At 37.7% G+C, this 26,395-nt stretch overlaps 1 protein-coding gene and 1 long non-coding RNA gene across 20 annotated transcripts in view; one reads left to right on the top strand and one right to left on the bottom strand.

Annotated features, from left to right (window-relative positions):
• The window catches only part of LOC135172625 (homeobox protein abdominal-B), a 117,940-nt gene that overhangs the window by 53,769 nt on the left and 37,776 nt on the right, over positions 1-26,395 (bottom strand). For 6 of the 16 annotated variants that reach the window (XM_064138779.1, XM_064138787.1, XM_064138788.1 and 3 more), the window contains exon 1: positions 6,597-6,735. The exons of 7 other annotated variants lie outside the window; for them this stretch is intronic. The gene's annotated coding sequence lies outside the window, so the exon portion shown is untranslated. Of the gene's footprint in view, positions 1-6,596; positions 6,736-26,395 lie in introns of those variants that run through there. 3 more of the 16 variants (XM_064138785.1, XM_064138791.1, XM_064138793.1) reach the window with 1 other exon arrangement.
• Positions 7,205-26,395, top strand: part of LOC135172638 (uncharacterized) — a 38,754-nt gene continuing 19,563 nt past the window's right edge. For 2 of the 4 annotated variants that reach the window (XR_010301143.1, XR_010301145.1), the window contains exons 1-2: positions 7,205-7,343; positions 7,570-8,079. This is a non-coding gene — a long non-coding RNA (uncharacterized LOC135172638). Of the gene's footprint in view, positions 7,344-7,569; positions 8,080-9,237; positions 11,229-26,395 lie in introns of those variants that run through there. The other 2 variants (XR_010301144.1, XR_010301142.1) reach the window with 2 other exon arrangements.

Genomic DNA, 26,395 nt, shown 5'->3' with positions numbered 1-26,395 from the left:
ATTAAGAAAAATACTCGATGACGCAATAACGGGTCGATATAATAAAAAAGTAGATGCAGTCCTGCTAAAATATCGCATTTCGAGATGTGAGAATTGATAATTTTTTTATCGAATCAATAGTCCCAATGAAAATCATATGATATTCTCGAAATATGGAATTTCGAAATGCGGGGATCGATTGTCCGCTATCGACTCAATCCAACTAGAATAGAAGACGCGATTTTCTCGGAAAATTAAATTCTAAGATGGAAGGATCGTTTATTTCTATCGATTGATAAAAATAATCGATGTTTATGCACACCATTTCCGCTCGATCATTTCCGCTATCGAAAGTCTCGAAGTTCTCAATTCTGCGAGATATCGATTGTTTAGCTACTAATACAGCAAATAATCGATATTATGTTTACGTTCTATTTAGTTAATCCTGACTTCGACAAATGAAAAATCGGTTTACCCAGTCAATCGATTATATCATCATCCTAATCGATCATTTGAAAATCGATAATCGATTGCTGCAAAGAGTAAAGACCAAAAAGCAGACCCCCCCGCCGAGGCCGTGGTAATCCTATAGTTCAGCCGAAATTCCGGAACTCGCAGTTCGCTCATCGATTACGGAATCGAATGGAAAACTCGACGTAAAAGATGAAAAATTACGGAAGTTTTTGAAAAAAATTCCTGACAATTTCGTAAAATTTCGTAGAACCGCCCTCGGAAAGATATGTAATTTTTATTGAATATTTCTCTCTGTCCGCGAAGATGGAATTCTCATCCTCCAATCTCTTTTCCTCTGCTCACCGTTTTTTTTCCGCCATACTGTACCAACTCCCTTTCACCGTCTCGTCACTTCCATTCCCTACCGTTTCCATAAATTCTGAATTTTATTTAGTCCACCGCCTCAGTCTCTCTCTCTACCCCCTTGCGCCCCTCGCACCACCTCGTCGTGCGCCTCTGATATTATCCCCGACTCTTGGATCCAACCCGGTGCTGTACAAAAATACACAGCATCCCAGAGACCGAGAGAGAAGTCACATGCAGCCAACTGCATCACACATGTGTGTTGGTTGTACCATAAATATGAACTGAATTGGTTATGTAGGAGTCGGAATCTTTTTTCCTCGTGAAAAAATAAACGCACACGTGTGAACATAAAAATGTACTAAATTTTTTAACTCAAGTCTAGGGCTGAAAGATTTTGCATAGATTGAGTTGAGAGAATTAATTCAGAATGTAGGGAATGTGGGGCAAAACGAACTATGGGGGATGAGGATGGGGGTAAAATGGACTATGTAAGAAATTTATAAAATTTATCTGCTTTTGAATTCTTTTAAAATCGTTTTTTTAACAATTTTATTTTTCAATTTTTTTTGGAGAAGGTTAGGGTAATAGGGATCAATGAGGTAAAATGGATCGGGTAAAAAATATATGAATATTATATATTTTTTTAACTCATTCAACAAATGAAGAGGCAAACGGTTGGTTTTAGTGGAGTCATGAAGAGGGGAGACAGAAGTCTAAGGGGTGGAAATGGGGGAGAGAAATTCCTTGGAAATATTCTGGTACTAGAACAGGAAAAGAGGCGCAAAGTGATGACTGGGAAAATTATCCAGTGGCGACGCTAGAATATTGATTGGTTTATTAAATGTGAATTTGTTCCAAAGTGTATCAATTTTTCAGAAATTCCCGCAAATTTTATCCGAAATCTCGAAAAATATGGCATGAAGAGCACTATATTTAAGTGCTTGAATAAACGTTTTCGGAAAATTCTCTAAAATTTTCATTAATCCACTCTAAATGTTTTGTTTTAATGTCCTTTACTAATTCATTTAATTAATATAAAGATTGTTAAAGAGATTAATTTTTTCCGTTAACATTTGTAAATTAATCACTTGAAAATTAGAGAGAAAACCGTATTCAATGTAATCAAATTAAATTAACAATAGGTTATGCATGACAGAAGAAAATTATATGCAAAATACCCATTCAGAATCATACTACTAATTAATTAGAGTAAACAAACTATACGATGAGCAATACGAGAGTGATTTCTCACCTGTTTTTCAATCAATGAATTTTCATATTAATTAGAATTCATTAATTTTTTATGAGAACCGCCTTTGCGATAAAAACGCTTTTTGCATTATTTAACAAAAAAATTGTTATTTTAATGAGATTTAATTTTGAAACTGAACAAATTCGTCTTCAGCCGTGTTCTCATTTTTCTAATGGAAATTTTTCGATTTCCTTTTCTTCTAATAAGGAAAAAAATTATAATTGGCCGAGAAGTTATTGGTTCAACCAGTAATACGTTACACCCACTCCAGTCCACGCGTAATGGGAGCAAACGAAGTGAACGATCAACAACCCAGTTGAATGTTTTTTGTCCGATTGATTGATGTTTTTTTAATGGGTGTTTTTCTCATAAGATTCATAACAGCGAGAAAAAAATAATTTTTCCAATCAAATATTCTTATGACAGAAACTTGAAGTCAATTTTCAAATGGAACTTCAGGCATTTAATTGCCCGGAACAAATGTAATTGACGAAATTATATTTTTTTCTCAGAAAAATTCCTTGGAACAAATACTGATTCCAAGAGGAAAGCACAATTTTCTTGAAAATTTTGGAGTTGCCATATGGAACTAATTTCGAGAAAAATTTTTTTAAGCAACAATAGAGAGTTCTCTCATATCAAAACATTGATATACAGTAAATTATTTGATATTTCAGGTATTATTATATTATAAATATATTTTTTCCTGTCAACAGATCGACATCTTAAAGAGATTTTCTTGATGATCAATATAAAAATCCAATTTTTCTGAGAAAAAATTTTTTGTTTATGAACCTGATTAATTATCCTCACACAACTTGTTTAATTTTATTGAATTTCCTCTCAAGTCTAATTTTCACAAAAGAACTTGACCTAAAAAATACTCCGGACGTCTAATTTTCATCCAAAGTTTCTGTCTTTGAATGGAATGTTCACGAAAAATTCGTCGACAGTTTCATAAAATTTCCCATAATCGCACTTCGCTCTCGAATTGTGGAGAAGACTGGAAATTTTTATTAAATATTTCTCTTCGAGTAAATGAGTATAAGGAAAAGCCAAGGCTGAGGTTCACCAAGGTTGAAGCCCTCCTCAGACGGGACTTTTTCACAAAGAAAAAGAATGAAATTTTATGGTATGGGAAAGGGGATTTTTGTTCGCATACCAACATTACAGTATTAGCATCGCGATTCCTATTCGACGTCTGGATGCGACTGCGTCTCTTCATGGAGGGGAAATACATGCGGATATATATGCAGGTATAAGGGGAGATGGCCCCCTTTTCAAGATAATCAACACTGGTGTGGAGTAATTTAGATACTGGGATTTACCCGAAGGATTATTCGTATTTTACTTCATGCTTTGGTGAATCGGAGATTTCGTTGATGGTGGATTTGTGGACGAGTAGGCGGTAACTTTGGATCAACATCTGCGGGAATACGTTGAGATCATTTTTACGTCGCTGTTAAAAAATATATCTTTTCAATCTTCCCGTATAAAAATTTTTTTTTCGCATTTCGGGGTGAGTGAATGAGAATTTTACGAAGTCGGTTGCATATCAATTGCGAATTTATTTGGAATTTGTGGATACTTTCAGCGTTGAAAATATCTACGAATAAATAATTATGACCTTTGTCGTCGATCGTTACCAGTTACAAGAATATTTATATATTTTTTACGCAAGTGTTCGAAGTTTATTCTGGTAAAAATGGACATTTCTATGATGGTGGAGTAAATTTCCGAGTGGACATTAAGCTCAGGTTCAGATCATAGACCTGTCAGAACTGACGAGGGGCCAAAAGGTGATGGCATAATTGGATCAAGTTCTGATTGGTGATTATGAGAGGATTTAGATCAGAGTACGGTCAGAATATCTGACCTCGGAATGAGATCATATCCATTTCATCATATTATGGTCGGGATTTTCTCAGTGTTGATGCCATCATTTTTGAGCAAATTTACCGGATCAGTATCTGAGTGATTGCTGGTGAGATGATACCTGATTACGGTTACATTAATTTCTTATTCTAACTCAGAGTATCTGCCTATCCAAATTTTCAAATTTTCAGAATTTATGAAGAGAAAAAGTCGACAGGTGAAAAAAAGATCCTGATTGCTATCAGGAATGAGGAAAAAATCGTGAAAATCTCCTCAGTGCTGCCGCCATTATTTTCGAAAAAATTTACTGAATCAAAACCTGATCAGTGTATGATGAGGATCGGCCTGACCACATGAAATTAAACTGCAGTTGAATCACCTTCTGATCCTAACTCAGACTAACTGACCCGAATTTCCAAATTTTTCGAATTCACGAAAAAAAACAATTGACCGTAAAAAAGGTCCTGATTGTCTTCAGGAACAAAGAAAAAATCCTGAAAATTTACAGGATCGAAACCTGATTACTTTTCGATGAAGATCAATCTAATGAAAGGAAATCTGACTGCGGTCGGATTAACTTCTGATCCTAACTCAGGGTACCTGCCCCAAATTTCCCAATTTTCCAAATGGACGAGAAAAAAATGAACAGCTGAAGGGAAATACCTTGATTATTTTCAGTCAAAAAAAATCGTGAGAATGAGGTATACACGAAATGTGTGGCGATGGCAGTAACGAAATAATGCTGAAGTCTACGGCGTCGTGGTGACCACGGTTGGGTAATAAAATGGAGACCAAACGAACTCACTTGGCCGTTGATAGTCCGGTTGGCTACAGTACACGCGTGCCTCAGCCATATTTTCTTTTGTCTCTCATTCGCCAGGACCCAACCAATTGTACCGCACTACTCAGCCTAATGAGCTTTACACTGGAGCCCCAAAACTGACCCTCACACACGTTCCAACTCCAATCATTGGATCGTACTCGTGGAGTTTAAGAATAACATTAGAAACGTGAACACTAACAAAGTTGAAATTACACGTTTTCGTCTATTCCCCTACTCAATTTCTAGAAATTCAAGGATTTGTTGGACAAATTTCAAGCAATCAACTCGATTCGAAAGGCAAGAAATAGATTGACCAATCGACTTACGCAGAAAAATATTGGAGAATTATTACACAAAGAGAGAAATATTAGATAAAAATTACTGCACTCGTCTGTCAGAGTTTATCGTGTGCCATCTTATCCCATTTCTATTCCGAAACTTGATAAAAATTAATTAATTATATCATGATTAGGTTGTATTTGAAGACGCAGAAAGTTGATTTTTACGTTAAGCGAATTCAAACCGAATGGTACAGTAATGTCAACTCTACCAGCGCAGTAATTTTCTTTGTTATCAGTCTAAAAATTCTCTAACCTAAAAAAACATTTCTCTAAATTTTATAAAGTGTAAACCAGAAGTAAGAAAATGATTCATAATACACTTTGAGAGCATTAAAGTCATTGTTATCAATAATTTCTTTTCGTGTCGTATAACTAGAGTAATTGTCAAGTGAATTTGATTTTTAATAATTTTATCGCTTTCGGATGGAAATCTGGTATTTGATAATTTTTTTAATTTTATAAATTTGGGTGTAAAGGGTTTAAAATGTGGCAAAAACTGGAAAAATTACGGTTTTAGGGCGTGTTCATATGTACGTCCGATATATATCAGAACTTGGATTTTTCATTTATTTACAAAATTGAAAAATTGAATATAAATATTGTAAAAATTTCGGAAAAAAATAGGAAATTTCAGATCCCTGCAGTTATACGCTGTTGCAGTTCGATTAGACGAGTATTATCTGAGCCATGAAACCTTATCATAATATCATTTCTTCTCTATAACTGAAAAATAACTGCACAGTTTTTCATTGATCTTGAGAAAAAATTGAAATAACAAGTCCAAATGGGTCATGACTGTCTCTTTATGACACAAAAAGTATTTTGAATCAGCTCAATCGGCGGAGCACTTTCGAAGATATTTAATCTTTTACATAAATATATTTCCTCAGATATATAAAAGTAAGCATTAAATATATATCTGTCTGCTCGCTATAGCATGTGCTCACGATTCTGCGCCTGTCGCGCGCGCCATCAATCGCCACAAATTCAAAAAATTACTTCTAACGGAATCGCTAGAAAAAAACACAAATGGATTAATAACGGAAAACCGAACGATCACCCGCCTGCTGTCGGCTAATGTTAACCTCCTCTTTGTACAGAACAAATCGTAAAATATCCTCCACAAACAGACATTTTTTCATCGAATTACTTCTTCCGACGATCGCTCCATCACCTCTCGTCCCGTAAAATATTCCCCGATTTTCTCCGTAATTTTCCTCCAACGATTCTCCCTCTCCGCACCCAAATCCCCCACTTACCGACCCCAAAACTCACCAACAAAATCCAGATTTCCCCCCGCATTTAACAATTCATTTCCACCCTTATCTCAAGGATTCGTCACTAACGCGACTCACCGACCAGATACCGATCTTTTCCGCAAAACCTCCTCAACCGCACAATAGAATATAAAAATCGGCATTTCCCCGCGCATGTGCATACACAAACATTCCCAATGAATGTCACACCCATAAAAAACTAAAATATAAAATAATTCCCAGCAACTCACCTTGCGGCTGTGACGTTGCAGAGGTCGCTGTGCTCCGACGTCGGCTGAATGGCGTCGTCTTCGCCGACACCGACGATGGCGAGCGCGCTTCTGCAAACAACAACGATCCAGCTCCAAATTCTCCTCCAAATTCCAATAAATCACGAGGATTACCCTTGAGGAGACGTTAGTCCATACCCGGCGGCTCTTCAACAACCGCTGAAATACAAACGATAAAAAAAAATAGACTTCATCCTCGAGACTAATCACCATCAGTCACTCCCATACGTACCAACATCAGTTCAAATTCGAGTAATTAAAATGACCAATCACTTATATCCGTGCGCTGGAAAAACCAAAATAATTCCCCAGATATTCAAGTCCTCGGTCGGGGCGTAAAAGTCAGAATAAAATAACGTCAGAGACAGAAAAAAAAATTAAAAAAAAAAAAAAACACTTCGACAAGGTTTAACTCCAGATCACGCCTACGTATTGGATCGATAACCGTGCGAGTCGTGTATGATGTTATATGGCTATCCTCATCAGTGTTGATACAGAGTCGTTGACAAAACACGCAATTCACAAGCGCAAAGTAAAAGCCACTTTCCGTCGACCTTAATGCATTCAAGGATATAGTCACACTATCGACATAACTCGTATTGATCATCGTCATAAATAATGAATTCTAATCTATCGTAAAAAACCATTGAAACAAGAATGCACATAGTCATTGGCCTCGGCACTGGTATTGGTGATCATAGATCAACGGTACGGGGTAATATAAACGAAATAAGAGACGAGTCAGGGTTGTAAATTGTCGTGTCCTTGGGAGGGGGGAGGCAAAACCAGCTGGATAATGGTGGACAATCCTGCGGTGACACATTCGCAAGGACAATATTTATTCAGCTGAATCGATTGTACATCGATCGACTGATCAGTCCACTCCCATCGTCATCGATCACCGATCATTAATCGATATTTTATATTCCCTCAGCTCACAGTCTCCACTGTCAACCATCAAACACATCACATTCCCGATACTCCATCGATCCCACGGACACCACTGATGTCCACAATATCATCTGGAACTTCACTGGAATCACCTCGAACAATCGATTACAGTTCGTCAACACAATTCTACGATCACACACTGGGAATTTGCACAATTGCAAACTGCCGTTGACTTTTTCGTGTACGAGGCAAACGACGGCACGAAGGAGTGAAACCGTCGGCTGCCAATGGTTGGCAGTTGCTACTAACTCGCGGCCTCGTGGCTGTTTGGTTTAAGGTACAAGCGGCGCGCGGCAAAATGTTAAAGTGAGAACGGAAGTTATCGTGAAGCACATGAGTAAGAAAGAGAAAGGGATTATTGAAAAGGCCTGGCTACGTGGTAACTCTGGGAATTACTATGCTGGTAACTATACAGTGGTGAGACGGGAGGTGAAGACCGACTCGATTCGCTTCTCCGAGGCACGAAGAGGCGAGACCAATGCCAGAGACTCGAGTGAGTACATGTTGGCGTGCTGTTGGCGTTTGTGGAATAACTCATACCATACAGCGGGGCTACTTTTTTTTTGCTATTACTGTCTCTGTTTTTTTTCTGTTGGAAGCCTCTGGGGGCATGTGGGATTATGTGTTTGAGGGTTTCCGAGAGCCGGTGAGCTGACCAATCAGCCATGTATCTTAATTGCTGATCTACTGGCTTAATGGGGAATTTTGATTTCTCGTTATACATCACCTGCGGATTTTTTTTCGTGTGACAGGGCCGAGGGAGTGATGTTATGCGTGTGAGGGGAGTAGGGAATTTTAGGAGGAAATTTTTTCCGCCGAGGGAGTCATGTTACGCGTGTGAGGGAAGGAGGAAATTTTGGGAGGGAATTTCTAGGGTCAGAGGGGTAAGGAATGGGGTGGTTTCTAGGGGTTGGGATATTGTTGGGATATTGAAGGAAAATATCGTCTAGGGATTTTTTTGGAGGGCGTCTGTCAATTTTGTGGGCTAGTGGGGTAGGGAACTGGGTGTTTATTGGGGGTGGGGGTGATTTTGGATGGAAATTTAGTCTAAGACATTGGTGAGGGTTTCTTTATTGACAGGTGAAATATAAATTTTATATTGAATTTACTGGAGATTTTTTCGGGAATTTAGGGGAATTTTTAAGGGGGATGTAGGGTGGAGGAATGCCTCATTGGGCTTCTTTTTTAAGGTGGATATATGGTCAATTTGGTGAGGTAGAATTTTCGTAAAATTATTTTTATTTTGTATTTTTTATATTTCCTTTTATCCGATTTTTTCCGGGCAATCTGAATTTTTTTATTTCATTTTATCTTAATTTTAATTGTTTATGGTAAATTTTGATGTGGACTTGAGGTGATTTATGGTCTGGATATAAACAGTCCATTGGGCCCCCTTTTCACGGTAGATATATGTGAGATTCTAGCGGTGGAATCTGTAACTTGCAATCACATTCTTCCAGCGAGGAGGTCCTCATGTCTGATAAGTCATTTCAAGTGGCGTCATTTGGTGTGCGAGGGGGTTAAAAAGTACCAAAGTCCGATTATATTGATCCACAGTGACAATAGTGACAGAAATAAATTACATATCAACAGAGCAATAATGAATAATGAAAATAAATTCCAATGTAATACCAATGTAAATTTTCTTAAGTCAGATGGCCTTTGACACGTTTTGGATGTGTGAGACGATTTCAAGGCTGAGAAAAAGAAATTGAAGGGAGAGAGAGAGATGCAGTTGAAGAGAAAATTAAACTTGAGAAGCCTCTAACTGTCAACAAGATGAAACAAGCGTTTCTACGTGAAAGTCAAACCGCTTTGTTTTCGTGATCAGAAATTGTCTCACTTCGTGATCAGGAACTCATTCCACGCGTAAAACTGTAATCAGAAACTCTCAAAGACTGAATTCTTCAAAACTGTGATTTCAATTAATTAACAATTGGATTTGATTGACCTTTTTATTGTTGCACCCCTTCCATTGAGATTGGGCTTAACTGATCAGAAATCACCTCATATCCCAGGTAGGAAAAAACGAATGGGCCAACCTTGGTACAAGCACGGCCGCCGAGCTGCCGTAGCTCGGCACCCGGGCTCCAGCCAAACTCGCGCCGAACTTGGCTAGACCCTGGGATGATAACACGGGGCCAGGCCTGGGACCGAACTTTGGCCAGACTTCGGTCGCCGTACTTTGGCCGCACTCTGGGCTTACCATTCGGCCCGAAATTGGCCCAGGCCTGTTGCCGAACTTTGGCCGCACTCTGGGCTTACCATTCGGCCCGAAATTGGCCCAGACCTATTGCCGAACTTTGGCCGCATTCTGGGCTGACCATTCGGCCCGAAATTGGCCCAGATTTACGACCAGAGCTGTGGCCAGGCTCCAACCGTTGCCTGTATTGGGTTCAGAATCACCAATAAATATATGAACGGTATATCTGATAAGCAGACATGTATTTATTACCTTCAACATTATACAGAAAACAGTTTTATTATGTGACAAAACTTATATTTAAATTTATTAAATCTATTGACAAAAAAACTCAGCCAATCAAAAACTTTTTTCCTCCTATCGACATAGTACATGTTTTCATCCGATTTTGGTTGAACAGTTAAAGATATGCAGTGTTTGTATCTCCAATTTTCATGAAAGATAATCACAACTATGAGATTTTTCCGCGAACAGAATATGAAAACTCAAAAAAATGATTGCAGGTATAAATTGTAGAAAAATCTTTTGTGGATTATTTTCATCCGCTTTTAAAATAAATAATCTACGTAGATCATTTGAATCCGAAATTTAATACGACATACCATATTAAGTCTTAATAAACTCTCTCTTACAATCTAATAATATTAGCAGTCAGTCTTCAGAATTCGAAGATTGTATTAACAAAATATCCAACAAAATAACGCACCAATGTTATTTTTTAAATTAGTAGTTTAGAATTGATAAATTATCGTGCTTCAATTCAAGCATGAAAACAGTCATTATAATAGCAATATTATGGATAATTTATTCCGCTATGGATGATAAGAATTAATTCTTATATCCATAGACAATTGCTGATACGAATTATCCTGATAAGAATTATTTTTTCATCTCGGAAAGACGTCCTTTTTTTACAATAATGTCTTCTCCATCTGCAACTCCGGAACACAGAATGATATTTAGTTGCATTGATTGTGTGCTAGTTCTATATAATATTGCTTATTATATTCACTCTTTCAAACAAACTTAGAAATATAAAAAAGTCTTGGATAGGATTACATATAACTAATTAATTTCAACCCTTAAATTTGAAATCTTTGGGGAATATGGACGCAGTCCGATTGTGAAACTTCAACCTTATAAATATTATTTGACTTGAATCACCAAATACTGAAAACAGCTCTCAATGGCTGAAATTACTTTCATTAGAATTTTTCTTAAAAATTAAAAATCCACTTATTATTTTTCCCTTTAAACTTTTGGACATAATATTTAATCCCTGAACCAACAACGGATATTTATTCCCGTGATCTAACTTATGAGGAAATGACATAGAAAATACTTTATTATGCTAAGATACATCACATTTTCCAATTGTTATTTCCATCTTCTGGATTTCCGACCTCGCCAGGAGAAATATAATAAATATAATTAATACTTCAATGACAGCCGAATACTAAACAATATTCATATATTAATATATATTCTGCCCAATGAAACGCCTCGCGATAAAAATATATTGATAATATAAACTTTTCCTATTAATCGTACCTTTTATCAAGAATATCACAACTAATACAATTACGAAAATGAACTAATGGAGTCATATTAACACAGTGATTTTACAATTCCATTTATCCCGGAAAAATGAAGTATTATCGATTGGTATCAAAGGAACAAACTGAATTATTCTCGTTATGATGACTTGACCCGCGTTGTCGTTCCTTACGCCCACCCTCTCGATCGCCAGAACGTGACAACCAAGTACTTACTTCTGACATTATCTTCTTCTCATCAGTGCTGGATCCTATTACCTCAATTATCACATCAATCAGTACTTTGCATACTGCAGTGTTATAAAAATTTTTCTTTTTCTTTCCGCCAGCTTCCTTTCCGTAACCAGAATAGTGCAGTGACACTGTCTTCCTCAGAACCGCAGATAGGATAGTGGAAACACATATTTTCATCTCTTTTTTATTGCTTATCAAAACTCTCATGAATAATCGCTAAAAATAAAAGAAGGGAAATTTTTTTGAATTTATGAACATGAGAAGACATCTTTGGGCTCATCGCCAGCGGGTTGGTTCTATAACCAAAGCGTTCCAGTGACGTAGACTTGAGTCCCGGTGATGAAAGATTTTTTCATCACCAGAAAACGAACCCAGTGCATGTGTCACCGCCCAATTTATTGATTTTACATAAAAAAGAAGAAAAACGATCAATTTCAGATATATTACCAGTGTTTCTACGAGATCTGGGTCCGTTGTCAATATCGCTTCGTATTCCTGGAACTTATCATCCATTTCAAATGGTAGTGGCGTAGACATCTGCTTCTGTATTTCAAGCAAGCTAGGACCAGAAGCTGGGGCTAGATTAGTGCCAATGATTGTGGTCTTGAGCTCATTCATAGACTGCTTTAAATCGTAAGCCATCCTGCGTCTTAAATTTTCGAGCTTTTCATCTAATTGCTGATCAAAGATTCACTGATGCAATCATTAAGATGCTTATACGAGCCACAATCACCATCACCACCCGACCAACTATCACCACAAGCACTAGCATTATCATCGAGATGTCGAACATCGACATCTCCACTAATTTGATCCACAATAGATCCACTACGGATAGTTATTTCATTGGCTGTTGGCAAACTAACCTCTTCCTCATCGGCATTATTGCGTTCACTGTAATCCGGAGTTTTTTCTTTAGCGCCTTCTACGTTTACAGATTCTTTTTTCTTCAGTTGATGAAAATGTCTGTATTTTTTAACCCGTGAATATGAACTCTGAGACATATTACAATAGTAAAAGAGTAATATTAAAATAATAAATTGCCGCACACGACACTCATGTCTACTGCCACAATCAGACTACTCAACACGCCATCTTACGGGCTGTTGTCATAGAATGTGTGGTATACGGTGATATCCACGCATATTTTCCCCTGAAATAGTATGTTCAGAAGAAATAATGGTACCTTCGGAAGAAGGAGAATCAAAGGACGAAAAATTTAGTGAAGGAACATTCCCCATGAGAATTCAATTTTTGGAATGCTGTTCCATATGGGACCCAAGCCTGGCAAACCATGCCCCTTGTCTGCCTGGCCATGTCTCGGGGCAAGCTTGGTGACCCAAGCCTGGCAAGCCATGCTCTTTACCAGTCTGGCCATACCTCGGGTCAAGCGTGGTTGCCCAAGCCCGGCAAACCGTGCTCTTTGCCAGTCTGGCCATACCACGGGCCAAGCTTAGTGACCCAAGCCTGGCAAGCCATGCTCTTTGCCGGTCTGGCCATGCCTCGGGCCAAGCTTGGTGGCCCAGATCTGGCAAGCCAGTCTCGTGCCAGACCTGGCCCGTTTCGTGGACATTGGCATTTCCTACCTGGGATTCACGAAAAAAGGGCCCAACTCGTATTGAATGGAAAAAGGTGGTATTAACCATTTTTTAATTTTTAAGTCAATCAAGCGGTAAAAGGTCGTATGAAAGTACTTTAGAGAACATGAAATCCGGACAATTTGGGCTCGCTAGAATCATTTTTACTCAACTTCCTATGAACGACTTTAACGGCAAGAGAATTGTGGTCAATGGAGGTCATTGTGCAGAAAAACGATCGGTGGGAATGGCAACTGCTGTGGAAAATGGCCGATTGAGTCACTAAAGTCGAAGCCAATTGGTTTTCAGTATTTCATTTGATGATAACCCTGGGAGAGGGTCTTTTTACTGATTTTTTTTTTCGTCCACCTTCACCTCACTGGCAGATTCATTCTCATCAGTTCCATTGCACCGCTCCACAAATATCTCCTGGAAACGCTTAGCCAGAGGCCATCCATTGAACACTTTCAATTGTTCTCATTGGAGAGTTTCACACGAGATTTACGGTGGACAATTTTCTAGTTGATCGGATTTTCGATTTTTTAGATTTGTTGGTACTGATGACCCTCAAAGCTGCTTATGGCCTTTGGACACATCCCAGTGGAGTGATAAATTGTGTCGTTCTTTCACGGGACTTTTGACATAAGTGCGGATATATTAGACATTAGAGTAGTCAGGATGATATATCAGGAGAGGCTCAGGGTGTCAAAACACCTTTTGTTGAACCCCTTGAAGGGTCGGCGGCCATTTAAGTTGGAGAGAAGGACCTCCATGGTATTTCGAGGAGGGGAGGGGGTTTGGGAGCGTTCATCTGAAGTCTGAAGTTCATTTTTGGGTCTTAATGGCAAAATCAATTAACCTTTTCCGATGTTAAAGTTTCCCCCACTCGCGGAGAAAAATTTCTCTGTTGAAGATTATTGAGAGTGCTTGATATGTGTGGAAAAAAATGAATCGTCTGTCTATAGCTGTTTTCAGTCCATCTCAGTATGTTATAGTTTTTATAGTTTTTCTCCGAATAGTACCGAAATGTTTAGAATGGTGTTAATAAACAGAGCCAGAGAAGAAACAGAAAGGAATTAATGAACAAGGGCCGTTTGTCAAATGGGTCTAGAGTGTGAAATCTTTGGTCACTGAGAGTCAGTTGATCTGGAGACATCATACGAGAAAGATAATGAATAATTAAAGTTAATAGTTAAATCGTTTTTATATTATTGAGACAATCCCTATCCATAACCCAATAAAGATTTTTCAGAAATATTTAGAAGAATCATCGAAAAATCTTCGGGAGATCTTCCTAATGACACCAAAAGAGAGTTTGGCAGATCTTATGGAAACGATTTTTGTTTGGAGATTCAATTTTTAATGTTCATTTAATTTTAAATTGTCTGAAGATCTTTGGAGGATTCTTGTGAAGAATTTTGACAGATCTTTGGAGGATAATTTTTCTACGTGGGGAGTCTTCGTCATTTTGTAATGGTATGCATTCGCCAACAGGCATTTCTCATGGTGCATCAACACACTCGGAAGAAGAGCACAAATAATTGCCTGAATTGCACGTACTGTTTGTAGATATTTTTCGGGTAGTAAAAGACGGCAGGAACATTAAATTCGTTTGAATTTCAAAAAAGCCAAAATTATTATTAAACTTAATTCGTGCTTGAGCTGTTTCATAATAAAGAATGGTGACTAATGTTCATTTATGTTAAGACTGCTGAAAATTTTTAATTTATTTAGACATTTTTTAGTGTCAAATTCTTCAGCAAGCAGAGTAATTATTCGATACAACTAAAATCTGAAGACTCCACTGATAGAAAAAATTAGTTTTATCAAGAGAATTTTATTTGAACGAACTATGATTAGATTGAAATTTTCTAACGAAAGTGGTTCTACAATGAGCACTAGTTATCTCATCTTTTCCTGGAAATTCTTCACTGCCCTTGAGAACCAAAACTATTCTTATGATTTAATCCGTGTTAATAGTAATCAACACAATTCTACGTTTCTTCAAGTGAATTATACTTGAACAGAGAAATTCCTATGGTGAATCACAGACGATATTGTCCCGTGGAAAAAAACGTTGAAATTATAATGAGATATCATCACGTTGAGAGAAGTTTTCATTTCTTCCCCAGAACAACAACATATTCATTTGCAATAACAGAATCATAGATTAAGGGAATGATACACTAATTTGGATATTACAAACTTTGTTCAATGTCATGTATTGGAGTTTACATTTCGAATGTTTATCAAAAATCAATTTACAGATGGATTTAATAAGTCTTTGTACGATTAGTATTTCTTTTATTCTGGAGTTTCCTCTTGAGATTGGAAAACATTTTTATGAGAGAAAATTCGAGGAAGTTTGGGGGTCATGTGTATGCTCTGTTTTCTTGAATGTATACAGAAGTGCATGAGTGGGACCATTGCTGATGAGAGACATCAGGTCCAGGGTGTTGTTTCCCTTTAGTGTTTTAGTTAGTTCCTTTAAGGAAACGACGCAGAGCGGTTGTGCCTTTCCAGCGTATAAAATAAAATAATAAAACGGGATTCACACGTCTAATCATTTAACAATTATCCCATTTCCAATATCATGTATAAAGACTTCAATTCTAGGATTGTCACCATTCCAATAACCAACAATTAGTTCACTTACCGAAGGATTTATTTAATGAGTAGAAACTTTTGATCAATTCAGGAAAGTGAAAAATTTCTCAGCTGGAGTATATCAGGTTTAAAAAAATTAACTTTTTCATGTGTGTGGTGAATCCTCCATATCACTCGATGTCAAGACGTATTTGATTTAATTCAAGAAAATATACTTCGCAGACAAATAATTAAAATCACTCGTAAGACCCTATCCATATTAAATTACTTCCAATAATCGATACTTGTCTCAAGACAACAACATCTCAATTAATGTCATTTTTCCCATCAGCCCACCAAATTATTAATCAACAAAACCCCTTAACAGCCCGTAAATTCCTCTACACACTTCACCCATCCGAACCGCTCATAAACAATTCATCCAACTCACATTCAAATCCTCCATCACGACAAAGAAAATCATTATATTTTTTCCAAAAATCCATCACCCACTGGGACTCCCTTCTCACTTTTCATCTTCCCAGCAACTAACAAAATGTTAATACATTAATTATCCCTACAGTCTCAATTCCAGAACCATCAAAACGTATCATCAACTTAATAGCGAAAACTCGTAAATTTATTTGAGTTGAGATTGAGTCAGAGGCTTTTAGGATTAATATCTAACACAGGTACCCAGTCTCACATCTTAATATCCCAGTGTCAGCAATGAATCATTCACATACAATTTATACACTATGATAAATATGATTGTCAATATTTACGACCTCAACCCCAATACAAATATCCGTCGTCATTGCCGTGAATTTCGACCACAAACGAAGATATTCTCAGTCCCATCTCTTCATCGGCGGGGGATGGCGTGCCAGGGAGGGGTGTGGACCCGTGGGGGGGGGAGGAGGGGGGAATTATAATTTGAAATCCTTTCGCAATCGAATGACGAGAATAGCAGCATAAGCCAAAGTTATCTAGATCTAACAAAGCGCTGGAGAGTGAAACGCAGGGTAAGCGTTAAATTCCATCGTGAAGGCACCGTGATCCGGGGATCCAAGCCGTTAATTTTGGCGATTGACTTTGGCCATAAGACCACCATATACTCTCCCTCTTTGTCTTTCTCATTGGAGAACAATTTTCGCCTCGACCCGCGTATCGAGGGGCCGATGTCTTAATTGGCTGCGGCCTTTTGCTTCGACCTGTTTTTATCATACCGGCAACACAATTTTTTTTTCGTTGTCTTTCTACCCTGACGACTCACCCCTTCACCACAACTTTTCGTTAATAACTTTGAGGTGGTGCCGTGCAGGAGCCCATGAGATGGATAGTGAAAGGGGGTTTATAGAGAGTTAAATGTATTTTGGGGAAATGCATGGAGGGGAAGGGATAAAAATGTCCGGGATACGTATGTCCGTGGAATCCGTCAGGGAAGAAGAAATATTATCCGAAAACGCAGTTTGACGGGAGACTGTTTGATGGGGACAGTCATCGATTGGAAGATATTGGAAATGGGATAATTGTTAAATGATTAGACGTGTGAATCCCGTTTTATTATTTTATTATTTTATTTTATACCACTCTGCTTCGTTTCCTTAAAGGAACTAACTAAAAGACTAAAGGATACAACACCATGGACCTGATGTCTCTCATCAGCAATGGTCCCACTCATGCACCTCTGTACACATTCAAGAAAACAGAGCATACACATCACCCCCAAACTTCCTAGAATTTTCTCTCATAAAAATGTTTTCCAATCTCAAGTGGAAACACCAGAATAAAAGAAATACTAATCGTACAAAGACTTATTAAATCCATTTGTAAATTAATTATTGATAAACATTCGAAGTGTAAACTCCAATAGAAAATTTTACGTGACAGTATCGTAATTTTTGACGAATGATATCGATAAAAATGAAGGAATTTTACAGGAAAAACATCGGCGACAGTTCTAATAAGTTTCTTACAAATTTCACTCCGGAATTACGGAAAATATAGGAAATAGTTTATTGAATATTTCTTAGTCATTTGAGGTTATTTGAATAAAAACTAAAATTCCTGGCGCCAATTTTTCCATCTCTGCGTGCAATAATACAGAATTAAAGTTCATAGCCAAATCAGTTGATATTATTTAGTGAATCCCTGTCCATAATCTAATGTGTAACAAAGGCAATATTCTAATTCATTCCCCCTTATCGAGATAATTATTAAAAATCATTACGAAATAGCGGAGGAGGTCATTCTGTCCTGTACATTCAGAGTCAAAAATTTTCTTGTCCAGTGCCCTATCGGGCATCTCGATTTTAACCCCAAAATTTCACACCGGAAACAGTGTGAACTCATCTGTTCACCAAGTGGTGTAAATTCTCACAAATTTTTCACAGCCTGTCAAGACCACAATCCTGTTAAATATGCTCCTCAAACTTATTCATAGTCCAGCAAACATCAAATAATTAATTTACTCCTAGAACCGATTTTCCATTGCATCCCCAACTCGATTATCCCCCCATTTCATAATCCTCGTCTCAATAACCCTCCAATTTTCCATTCTTCATCTTCTCACAATCTCTAAGCAAAACACATGTCGTGTTTGATGACCTTTGAAATTTCGACAACAATCCAATTGGTTATCTAATATAGATTGAGGTCGCAACAATCGATTTCCCCGGGCCAACGATGTAGGGGAGATCGTGCAGACGATTATCCGCCCGAATAGCAAAACCCGTGGTTTACGTTTATTACTTTATAGTGGGACTAATAGCGCGGGTGGAAACGACTGACAAAGAGGAAGGGAGGAGGGGGAGGAGGAGAGGGAGGAATGAGGACAAGGGGGAAAATCGTATACAGTTGCGCTTTCTACCCACACACTAAAAGCGATGCCGATGAAAAGTGCTTGCTGCCAAATTCCAAAATATGGGGTTCAATTTCAGTGGCGCTACCAGATGCATTCCATTGCATCGCATGACCTTTTATCGAGGGCATAAAAAAATGGGAGGGATTTGGTACAAACAAGGAGAAAAAAATCGATGACTCGATGGTGAAATATTCAAAGAAAACGTCACGTGGATTTTTCAGGTCGTGATTTCCAGAGAATCGACTGAAAAATTGGATTCGTCGGGATAAAAATGATGTCTTTTTGGGTGACAAATTGGAAATTTGATTGATGAATGATTGATTAATATCAACGCTAACATGTGAGACTGCATCAATAGTGACAAATAGCGACAACATTGCTTCGATATTTTAATTAGCATAAATTAATTTATTGAATGCACTGAATCGATTAAACAGATTGAAGAGTAACGACGTTAGTGTAGAAAGAAGATATTGAAAACAATGTCAGGGGCGTACGACGTAGTGAGGAGTTCGGGCCCCCCCGGTTGTCAGGGACTGAAATATAGTGCCGCCATCTTGCGATCGTTTTTAAAGTATTGAGTACGCATATTGAAGATAAATGTTTTTAAACTATTTAATGTATTTATAAGGGATAATAGACAAGTGAGAAAAGTTTTTTTTTCCGCAATATTATCATCGTAAATCGAATATACTAAGGTCAACTCAAAAATACACTTGATTTGAGTATATTTTTTCCCGTCTGTAGGTAGGAGAACTCTGTTAAATCACATGTGGATTTAATTCAACTATTATTTGTTTAGCGATGGTATACCATCTATCAATTATATTACAATTGAAAAGCTTTTCCCCACGTAAATGTGCGAACATTATATGCGCGCACATTCCTAAAAAATACATAACATATTACTTACGTATATTACACATACAATATCGATGCTGAGTATATAATTCTTAACCGATTTACATCGGTATCAAAATATAGATCTCGTATATACCTCATCTATCACATTTCATGATTGAAAAATATGTGAAAAATTCAGGAAAAAAATTTCCTCATTTCACAGACCTCATTTTTGGCCGTTTGGTATGTCATGTGATTTAAATATACACGAATAAAAATATTCAGTAAAAATTCCAGAACTTAAGTTCCCTCACTGATTACAACCGTGACTAGCAAAAATTGACGTTTCGATATCGCACTATTATCCCCGAAAATTGAGATAAAAATTACGGTAACATCGAAAAAAAATTCGTAACAATTTCACAAGATGTTCCTTCATTAGATGTGACTCGGTAATTACGGAAAAGATTCGCAATTTTTCTCGAACATCTCTCTCCGATTATGCAAAACATGTTTCAACGTATATTTCTTTTCCCCTCAGCTGACTCGCATGAAAATAGACAGATTTAGGACATTCCTGTGCACAATATAATCTACCCCTTGAAGTCGTATACACTAACGATCTGTTTTTTCCCTATTTCCACTGACACGCACGGTTTAACACCACACTGGAGTGTCCATTAACTGATCAACAATTGTTGTTCACTGCATCTATTACATTTATACCGCTCATTCGACATTACCTGTCGATTTGTCTTCAGACTCTGCTCTTCAGTTTATCCTCCCCCTTCCAACGTTGTTACGTTTTAAGTTGCTATGTTTTCGCTACTCTTCTTCCTCATCTTTTCTGTGTCCGTGCGTCCAACTGAAGATGGATGGAAGCCCATAACATTAAAGGCGGGGGAGAACATAAGAGCTCATAAATGCGAATTTAAGAGGCGCAATAAAGGCACGTTGAAATCGAGAGTGAACGAGCGCACGAGGCAAAAGACCTGGATATATATGGGTACGCGTGCCGGGTTCTCCAGTGCGCCCAGCATTTTCACGCTTCCTCGTTAATGTCATCCAGGTTACCTCCGGAACCGGCAACAATTTCGGCAACTAGCACCCTCTTCATCCCCCTCGATCTCAATAGTCACTGGGAATGGGTATTTTCGGACGTTTGGAGAGCTTCCGTCATGACGGAGTTTCAAGGAGATACGATTTTTTTTAACTGCAGCAAAACTGCACGTGAATAGATTGAAAATATTGAATGAATATTTGCGCCTCACACTGAGAAAGACAATTTCTTTTTCTAAACATAAGCGTTTTGGACAATCAAATGTCCGAAAGTCACATTTGAAAAGTCGCGTTTTAAATAATTGTGAGACAAATACTGGTTTGACAGAACTATCGAGAGGCCCGACAGGGCATTGGTCAAGATAACGTTTTGACTCTGAGTGTACATCCCTAACCGACTCAGGCCGAGTGCTACCGAGTACCTACACGACGAGGAATATTCCGTAAAAATGACGGAACTCACAGTTCACTGGCTGATTACGGAATCCACTGGGAAATTTTACGCGACAGTATCGTCATTTTTCACTGTCGATTCAGCCAAAAATTACGGAAACATTAGGAAAAATTCGGTGGGAGTTCCGTAAAATTTCCGACAATCGCATTTTGCTGCAGAATTACGGAAAAGGTACGTAATTTTTCTTGAATATTTTTCTCCGTGTATCATGACAGAACTACCCTCTGTGTTCCCTCTAAATGATTTTTAGTAATTATGCCGAGCAGGGGAATTAATTAGAATATTGCCCTTAGTTACAGTACATAAATCGTCTGTGTTCTTTTTAATGATACGTCTTTCATATTTTTCGGATCGATAGTTAAGAAAATATGCGCAGAGCAACGGGCCCATATTCACATTCTCACGATTTCACATTATAAACTTGTCAAAATCAATTCGAGATGTTGGTGGCACTGACCCACCTGAATACCAGCCGCAAATATACGTCCGACATTGAAGTATTACCAATAGAGGATTTGAATGTGTTGCAAATATTCAAAGAAGTAAAATGGAAAAATGAGAATTAACTCTATTCAATTGAATTTTAAATCCAATTTTCACATACAAAGTTCATCAAATATGAAAACTTTTTTTTCATTTTGAAAAAAATCTAGAAAATCTGCTGAAAAAAAAAACAAATAAATTTGGGTAAAAACTCCGACAAGAAAAAGTTTTCTGAAGTGGTCTGCCCTGAAAACTTTTGGAAAATATATCGAAATAAAAAAGAAGAAGAAAATGTGGTAAAATCTGCGTCAAAAATCTTTGTTTTCCTTCAACTATTTTTTTTTCAAAAAATTTTAGGGCAAACCACTACACAACACCTTGTGTGTCGCATTTTTTACAACAATTTATCACTTGTTAATCATCACCGGCATAACTAATTTCTGAAGAATTTCGAGCTGCTCAAATTTAGCTAAAACGCATGTTAATACTTAGAGTTGCTTAGCAACAGTTGCTGATGTTCAATAAATTCTTATACCAGTATAACGTCACGATAGTCGAGTCAATGGGGTCCTCGAGGGTCCCCGGCCCTTCCCCTTGTAGAGTTATGCGGAGAAATCGAAGGCACCCCCTTTGACCTGTTTACGAACAAGATGATGAGCTGTTTACCTTGGATTCGTCACAATGCGGAATTTTTTTTGGTGGAAACCCGTCGGAAGAGCTCAGAACTGGACCAAAATTTTCAGTCATCAAATGGAGAGATTGATCGTGGAACCAAGTTATCCGAAATCCCGTACCAAAATTACAATCGTGAGTGTTGCTAGAAAGTTTTATGAAAATGGAAACGAATTTTTTTTACCAAATACTGCATTCCATTTTTGCTTCTGTCTATTCTGTCAATTTTTTTTATCGTCGGTAGGGAAAAATAGTTCATAACTAGCGGAAAATTTACCTCTACCAAAAAACTGCAATTATTACGCTTAGAAAATTAATTAACACCCAAAAAAGTATTTTTAATTGAACATCTTGCTTTATAAATAACTTGACGAGAGTTAATCGATCAATTTCCGAACGGACATTAATTTTCGAACGATTCCAACTTCCATCGGATATTGTTTAAATAATAAAATACAAATTTTAGTGATTATTGCACTTCTTAGTGAAATTACGCGTACATAATTTTGTCACCAATTACTTCTTCTCTTGATTAACATTTGAATTGTTCAATCAAAACTACAAAACCAACAAATGGTTCAAAAGTAAAAAATTGAGGATTTTGGTTGCATTAAATCATTCTTCCGTTTAATTACCCTTTGTACCATCATTTAAAATTCAAATAATGTTTCCCTTTTAATTAAAACATTAGTAGACGTATGGGAGCCATCATATTCGTGTTTAGGTCATTCTTTGATGATGTATTCCATTACAAAACTTCAACTGCGCTGAACCGTGTAGCTATAGACCTGTTCAGTCCCTTAAAACCTTACTTTAATTTAGTAAACTTTTTTGTATATTAAAGATCAAGAAGAGTTAAGACAGTAATTACCTCGTAAAACTATTTTTAGTAAATTTATCTCATGTTAACGGGCATCAACGGGATTTTTAACCGAAAATGCGCCAACCGAGCTTTCCCTTTTTGAAGGCTACTACTTATATCAGGACAAAAAAATTACCCTTATTGTGATGTTTACACGAAGGGTAACGAGATTTTTGCCCTTGAAATTTGTGACGACCTCATGCTTTACTTTTATGGTTAGTCCAGTTTCTCACCTTCATTCCTTCACAATCTATTAGTTCCGAAAACAGATGGTTTTTTTTCATAATTCTTGCAGCCTCAAACTCAAAAGAAGGGATGGACAAAATTTTCGTCGTTTTGTTAAAGAAAAAGCTCCTTAGAAATTTTCTCGTGGATTTAAAATTGATATTGTTATTGAATTTTCTCGTGGATCTAAAATTTTCAAATCAAGATGTTCGAAAGTTTCAATTGATTGTTGTAAAAGAATATTTCGGTCAAATAAAAGTTAAAAATCAAAATATAAATATCACTTTGCTTGATATTTCCTTGGAGTTACTCCACATATCATTAATTATGAAAATTACGAAAATATATAAATTATGAAAATTAAATGTCACTGCGAATAGGAAAAATTTACGACATAATTAAAACTAATGCAGCGACGTTAAGGCAGTTTTCCCGAGCTACACTGACACAACGCTTAATCTATTCTAAACAAAATTCGTTAATTATTAAGAAATTATAGAGTTTAATATGAACAAATGAATCTTCGCTGATAGTTACACTGAGAGAAAAATATCGTAGATTTACCGAAATATATCTTATTGAATTCATGTTCTTGTGTATCAAAAAAGAATGCTATTGCTTCAAAGTTTTAATTTCTCATTATCACGGCAGGTCTCATTCCGTTGAAAATGGGTTTTTATTCCACTAAAAATATCTCATTGCATGCGATTCCATTGCAATCACGTACAGTAAGTTTTCACATCAACGAAAGGCGATACATTTAAATAACTATGAAAATTCCATGAAATACCCAGAGAATACGAACCAATATACGATAAATTGGAAACCTCATATCATCGAACATCAATGAATTACTCCCTCGGTACTACCGAAAAAAAATCCTTCCTTTTTACTAAATTTTCTCTCAGTCTAACGCCAAAGCCCCCCAAGACAAATGTCAAGTGAAAAAAGCTTCATCAACTATTAACCAACGAATATTTGGTAGAACAGACTAGACCTCAATTACAATCAAAATCCATTGATCCATTGATAACAACTATCCCTCCCATCACCACAGAACTAAAATTTATCTAAAAGTTCGTCAACGGTTGCTTAAAATTTCCTGTGTTTCCAGCTCCTTTTGAATTTGCCTATCGCATGAAAAACTCTTCTAGACCCTGACAAGAGAATTTAAGGTCCCAGCGACTACAACACTTCAGAATCCAACAACCCTGCGCACTCTTCCAGTGAAGTTGCCTGTATCGACCGCAACCAGCGACAGCCTCCATTTCGAAATTACCCCCTAATCCTCTACTTTCACAGCTTAGAACACCGTTGGCCGGATCGACTGGTAGTTCAATAGCATTCTATCCATCGTCCATCTCCACCCACAAACCCACAACTTTCCGTCGGAAAACAAAAGGCCAAGTCGTGTCTCAGCAGAGTCGATACTCTCGCCGAGGGACCAATCCAGAGTTATTTTACTACTCCAGGAATCATCGTGAAAGATATTCTCCAGGGATCTCTTTCTTTCTACCCAAAGGAAAAGCAGTTATATTCGTTAGGGAGAGAAAATAAAACGGATTAAAATGTCTCAATAAACCCAATAATTAATTTGTTTGCCGAGGGAAAAAAAAACAAGTAATTGACTGAAACGATAATAATGCTCACGTTTCGGTTTTCGCACTTGTTGACATGAAAAATATTCCATTAATATATATTTTTCCACTCTAGACACAATTGCACAGGAGCTCCTGAACGAGAATATATACCCAACCACATAGTACGACGAGTTTATGATCTACTCAAAGTTATATCGCCTCTATCCCCATATATATAAATGTATATATTGCTTGACGATTCGTTGCTAATGCTCGCTCCATTAGTTTCGATTGCCAATAGAGACCTTGTGACACCAATCATTCACAGTCTGAACCCGTGAATCAGCAAAATTCAATCGAAAGCTCAAAGGCCCTCCCGACTCGCCGCTAACGTTCCAAAAGAGAAAGAGAAAGAGGGGGAAAAAAAAAATAATGCTAGACTACCGTTAATACATTCACCTAAAATTCCTAGAAATAGCGGCTGACGAGCTAGTTGTTGACCGTCTAATGCACGCAAAGGGTTTTAAAAGAGACCATACAGAAAGATTGTAGAGTCCGGTATAACGGCCTCACGGATTCTCAGATATCTCCGAGGAAAAGGAGTGCACTTAGCGAAAGAAGCGAGCCATCTAATGGATGTGAATATATCGTGGCAATAAATTTAGTAAAAAGCTGCACAAGGAAATAAGAAGGGTGGAGTTTTTTTTTCGCAAGGAACGTGAGAAAGGCGGAAAGACCGTGTCCGAGGTACCGGGTAAAAAAAAAGGGGGGGAAAAAAACGACAGAGGGAAAAAAAAGGAAAATGAATGAAAAAGAAAGAAAAATAAAGATGGAACCGAGAGGGATAAAAAAAAACGTACAGACGATTCACCCGTTCTCCCGGACCGGTTTTCAAGAAACGTTCAGGGGGTGAGTGCAGGAGGCGAGGAAAAAGGAAAAATATGAAGGGAGGTAGGGTAAAAGAAAAAAAAAAAAGTTGAGAAGAGGGGCTTATTTCTCTTGGGTCGGAGGGAAGGACGTAGAAAAGCCCTGTGTTAGAGTCGTCACGTTTCCGGTACGTGTTACCAGCGGCCATCTTGAAATGAAACAGACCAATGAGAGTACGGAAACTGGTAACCCCGAAGCCCGTACGGTACCACCCCCTAAGCTCCGGCTGGATCAATAACATGGGAACAACCCTCGACCGCACCCACCCCGCCCACCCCTCCCCTAACCATCACCATGAAACTATCTGCAGCCCCTGGGCAAAGGGTAAGCGGGTAAAAGCGTGCCAGAAATTTCGATGGGTCACAAGAGGCGATACCGAAATGATTCAAACACTTCTTTCTACCATTTCCACTTTACACTGAATCCTATCTATGACTTGAGAGACGAATGCCAATGGCATTGGAACGAAAAGGATCATCATTATTCATTGAAATCATGAGTACCTATCCTGCATTCATTTCAGATGGTTCACAGGAATCGGAAATGTAAGCTCTTGGGTAGTGAGAAAGTGTGAAGGAAGGATTTCATGGAAATGGAGTTCTGGGGCGTCGTCTTGTGCGAAATGCGAAATGTTTAAGGAAACGAAGGATACGCCCTTGATACGCGAGATCGTTGGGGTGGC

The sequence above is a fragment of the Diachasmimorpha longicaudata genome, chromosome 2, assembly GCF_034640455.1.
Source record: "Diachasmimorpha longicaudata isolate KC_UGA_2023 chromosome 2, iyDiaLong2, whole genome shotgun sequence".
Classification (NCBI taxonomy): Eukaryota; Metazoa; Arthropoda; class Insecta; order Hymenoptera; family Braconidae; genus Diachasmimorpha; species Diachasmimorpha longicaudata.
This window is presented reverse-complemented; position numbering and strand designations above follow the sequence as displayed.